Source organism: Gadus chalcogrammus, chromosome 10 (genome assembly GCF_026213295.1).
Source record: "Gadus chalcogrammus isolate NIFS_2021 chromosome 10, NIFS_Gcha_1.0, whole genome shotgun sequence".
Taxonomy (NCBI): Eukaryota; Metazoa; Chordata; class Actinopteri; order Gadiformes; family Gadidae; genus Gadus; species Gadus chalcogrammus.
Genome location: NC_079421.1, coordinates 19,604,425 through 19,609,424, shown reverse-complemented (window position 1 = coordinate 19,609,424; position 5,000 = coordinate 19,604,425).

Sequence of the window (5,000 nt, the reverse complement as noted above, 5' to 3'; positions counted from 1 at the left end):
CAATTTACCTAAACCATGTTCACATTCCCTAAACACTTCACACAGTGAGCATACCAGTAGACCATGTGAACCAAACTGTGGTTACTTGCCCCTATGCTAAGATACAAATGCTGGCAATGACGCCTTCTTTCAAATTTCATGGATACCTGCCCCAGTCAATGTTCACTACCGGCAAAACGCTGTGGAACTACAGCATATTTTACCAATGTTTAGATACTCTGTTCAAAACAGTGAACTTTCTGTTCAAAACCTAACTTATCAGTAATTTAGATCACTGTAGATGGAAAGATGCTGCATTTGACCAGACAAATGAAGTTACATGTTTGAATAAGAAAAAATATTTAGTTTGTAGTTTATTTATTTTATTTTACAGTAATTTAGATTTTTTTCCCCCTGTGCACCATAGTTCTTGGTGAATTGGCATGGAATTAGTTTTTTTACGTAAAAGCAACACTACATACAATGATCTGTACAAAACACAGAGGATAAGTTTTGCAATGCAAAACACCTGGTGGTCATTTCAGCTAAAGACCTACTCAGCTAAAGACCTACTCAGGTGTTTTACATGTAATTTGTGCCTCGTTGAAAAAGGGCCTTCTTTGGCATTTGCTTTGGACTTCTTTACGTAGTTGGTATAGGAAAATGGATGCAGCAAGAGCAAGAGCAAGAGGCAGAGGCAGAGGCAGAGGCAGAGGCAGAGGAAGAGGTGGAAGTGGAGGTGGAGGTGAAGGTGGAGTAGGAGGAAGAGGAAGAGGTAGAGGAAGAGGAAGAGGTAGAGGAAGAGGGAGAGGTAGAGGAAGAGGGAGAGGTAGAGGAAGAGGGAGAGGTAGAGGAAGAGGGAGAGGGAGAGGAGCAGCAGCAGCAAAGACAGTTGTATCTGATGAAATCAGAGCAACTGTCATCGACCATGTAATCAATCATGGTCTGTCCATGAGGGAAGCTGGTCTGAGGGTTCAGCCGAACTTGCCAAGATCAACGGTGGCATCAATCGTGAGGGTTTTCACACAAACTAACAGGTACTATACAGTATTTACAGCATTCTGACTGATGTGTTTGTGATTTGTTTCTGGATCATATATTACGTACTTACTGTATGTAATTTGCATTACAAAAACTGAAAATTGTTATTCTCAGTTTCTCATAAAACACTTACAGTATTTACTGTATTTACAATTACAGTACATTTACCACACTCAATTGTGACATCTTTTGTGGGAGGTAAACCGACATATGAACACTGTCAGCAGATACTTGGCTTGGATTGTCATACTGTAATATTACAAACTTTATTACTGTAGTCCAAAGAAGTGTTTGTCTGTGTTTTTTCTCTTTTTTTCCAATGCAACACTACAGGAAATCTATGCCAAACTGGAGGACACAGCAACATTTTATGTATGCAATTGGCAATGCTTCAAGATGTTAGTGTTTTTTAGGTCATAGTGTTCTGAGAGGAAACATGTGTTAAGTTATGGCAGCATTGTTTGTGGTGTGGTTGTTGTAGTGCATTTTGCACCAAAGGTTAACAGATATGCAGAGGTGTGTGTCTCTAAAGCCCACTGTGTTAAGTGATAGGGAAAAGTGACCATAGTATGGGTACATGACCGAAAACGATAGGAAAAAACTGTAACCTTATTTTTACGTCACCTTTATCTACTCCCTTTCACTGCATTTTGTACAGTTGTTAACCAAAAATGTATTGTGCATGCTTTAGTTAGTTACTCAAATATTGACTGTTTTCAACCTCATTTTTAATTCTCAGGTCGGTGGGGATATAAGCACCTGCCAAAAATGATGGCTGGCTAATTACGGCACACTTTGATCAAGATGAATAGTAGCCTAGTTCAATGCAAAAAATATTTACCGCCTGCGACACAAAGTTTGGAATCAGAACTTGATTTATGCATGCTGTTGGGTTCAGAAAACAAGGAGGAGTTATGATACAGAACACATTTAGTTCAAAAATAAACATAGGATAATTCAAGGGTTGCTAGAAAGTGCTTGTAAGATAATTAGTCAGAGTGAACATTATTGAGTGTTTTAAGAAGCGCTTCCCGTTATTTATTTACATAACACAATCTCTCTTTTTCTCGCTTTCTTTTCACATCCTCATCCCTCTTTCCCTCTCTGACTGTAGTTTCTGTGTTCTTCCTGGTTCACCAGGTTGTTATTCATCACTTTTGGATGCATCAACTCATTATCTGGAGCAGGAAGTCTATGCAGTTTTCTACTGCCGTGGGTATTAATTACCTTGGTATTTGTAATCCTGGTTAAAAAAATTAAAGTGAATTTTTTTGGTTAAATATATCGCGTCGCTCGCGAGAAGAATTTATTTTCCCTTACGTTTTACAAAGAAAATGAAATTGCTTACTGTTAAGATATTTTAGGAACATGGTTGGATGCACTTCGGCATTTGGTCGGCCGTTATTCTGCCTCAAATCATTGTAAATTAAAAGGATTGTTTTCTGTGTCCTGCCAGTGTGTGTGTTGCTGTGTGTTCTCACAGTTTGTTGTGTTAACAGTGCAAGTCCTCATGAAGATCGTTAATAAGAAATATAACAAAGCCCAGCAGTGAGCGATAAAGGGTAATAATGTATTGTTAATGATTTATGGACTCAGGAATTATTTAGTAAGGAAGCCCATTGACTGGGTATTGACTTTCCCCTGTAACTCGGCCCTGTGTTTCTGTTCTTCAGGTCATGTTTCCAGGTCTTTTCATGTAATATTTTATAATTTTCACTCCAATGAATGAGAGGTATCTCTGATATTTACAGCCTAAACTGCAGTGAATAGTTGGCACAGAATCGCCACACCTGTTTTGTTTTCAAGAGATTGAATTTACCCTGAGATAAACTGGGCATTTTGATTCTAAAAATGTTTCTTATTGGTTGTTGAATTTACTGTCATTGTCAGGGGGCATCTGATTGGTGTGCAGGAGCCCCTCCCCCACTACCCAGCCTTCCTCTCATGCCCTTGGCGATGACCTGCACACATCGACTCTCGCATACACCTCCTCTGATCACGTGACCTACAACAACAATGTGGCTCTTGCTCATTGCCTGGATACTCTCGTTTAAAGTAGCCTACGATGAATTCAGATGCCAGTAAGAAGCAGGTAGGGGTTAGCCATCTAGCTCTAGGATGCATACAAGTAGAGTTCGGACATTGAACCCAGAACCTATGACACTCAACTGCTCTGCATTCTTTGGTTCGGGTATCTTTGAATGAGCCTTGAGCTCAAATAGTCCCAAGTCTAATTTCTTCGAGCCTTCTGAATTAATTCCGCACGCAACATTGATTTCCCGGCCTTTGAACAAAGTCGAACTGTATCCCTTAGTCAGCACATGTTTGTTATTTATGCATAACCTCTCTGATTTAATACATGTTAGAAATGGACCTCTGCTCTTCCCAGATGATGTCCATCGTTGAGAGACACCACCCCCCCCCCCCCCCCTCTCCTCCAGTGGGATTAGGGATTATGTAGACATGACTGCAACGGCTCTCCGCTCCGCTTGTCAGCTCATCTGACAGACAGATTCACAGACGTTCACGAGAGACATGCTTTAAATCCCATACAGAATCACTTACTCCTACTGCCCCCTTTGTAAGAGGCCCACCAAAAGCAGCATTTTACTAGCACTCTATGGAAACCGAATTATTGGCTCACATTTCAAAGCAGCAAACGTATGATGGAAAATTCTCAAATGACAGTATTTTATGTAGATTTGTTTATAGCCCTAGAGCCACACTTAATATAAATTAATCTCAAGAGCACTGGCATCAAGGTGATTGAGCACACACAACAAATTTAATCTGAGGGAGGAAATTAGATTGGAGGAATTAGGGTGATGGGGTGAGGGTGGGTGGCATTTGTGTGTGTGTGTGTGTGTGTGTGTGTGTGTGTGTGTGTGTATGTGTATGTGTATGTGTATGTGTATGTGTAGTGTGTAGTGTGTGTGTGTGTGTGTGTGTGTGTGTGTGTGTAGTGTGTAGTGTGTAGTGTGTGTGTGTGTGTGTTGTGTATGTGTGTGTGTGTGTGTGTGTGTGTGTGTGTGTGTGTGTGTGTGTGTGTGTAGTGTGTAGTGTGTAGTGTGTTGTGTGTTGTGTGTGTGTGTGTAGTGTGTTGTGTGTGTGTGTGTGTGTGTGTGTGTGTGTGTGTGTGTGTGTGTGTGTGTGTGTGTATGTGTAGTGTGTAGTGTGTGTGTGTGTGTGTGTGTGTGTGTGTGTGTGTGTAGTGTGTAGTGTGTAGTGTGTGTGTGTGTGTGTTGTGTGTGTGTGTGTGTGTGTGTGTGTGTGTGTGTGTGTGTGTGTGTGTGTGTGTGTGTGTGTGTGTGTGTGTGTGTGTGTGTGTGTGTGTGTGTGTGTGTGTTTGTAGTGTGTTGGGTGGGGGTGTTTAGATGAGGGTGCAGATCTTGGGAGAAGAGAGCTCCATTCTGGCGGAGGGGAATCTAAAGACTTGGCTGAGACACACTGCCGTGCCTGTTTCCATACCAAGCACTCTCCTCCGTTGGCTCCTTAGTGACCCCCCCCCCCCCCCCCTCAACCAGGACCACCACGTCCACCATCACCCCTCCATAGCCCCCCTCCATTTAAGAGCTCACCCTCCTCCTGGATCTCCTAGTCGCTCTCTACTCTTACTTTATACGGTTCCAATCTGTCTGACTTCTGACGTCTTGGCTCCTGGCGTCTGGACTTAATCGTTTCCTTCCTCTGTCTTTCTTTCCATCCCGTCCTCCCTTCCCTACCCCTCTCCACCTCCACCCCTTCTCTCTCTTTCTGTTTTTCTGCGTTTGTCTCTCCACTCTGCTATACCTGCTCTCCCTCTTTCCTCATTCACTCATTTTCACCCCAACCCCCCAGGCCCACCATGCCTGGTGGGTCTTTTCTCTCCTCTCTTCCGGTAGCTCCGAAAGGGGTGTGTGTGTGTGCGTGTGTGTGTGTGTGCATTTGTGTGTGTGTGTGTGTGTGTGTGTGTGTGTGTGTGTGTGTGTGTGTGTGTGTGT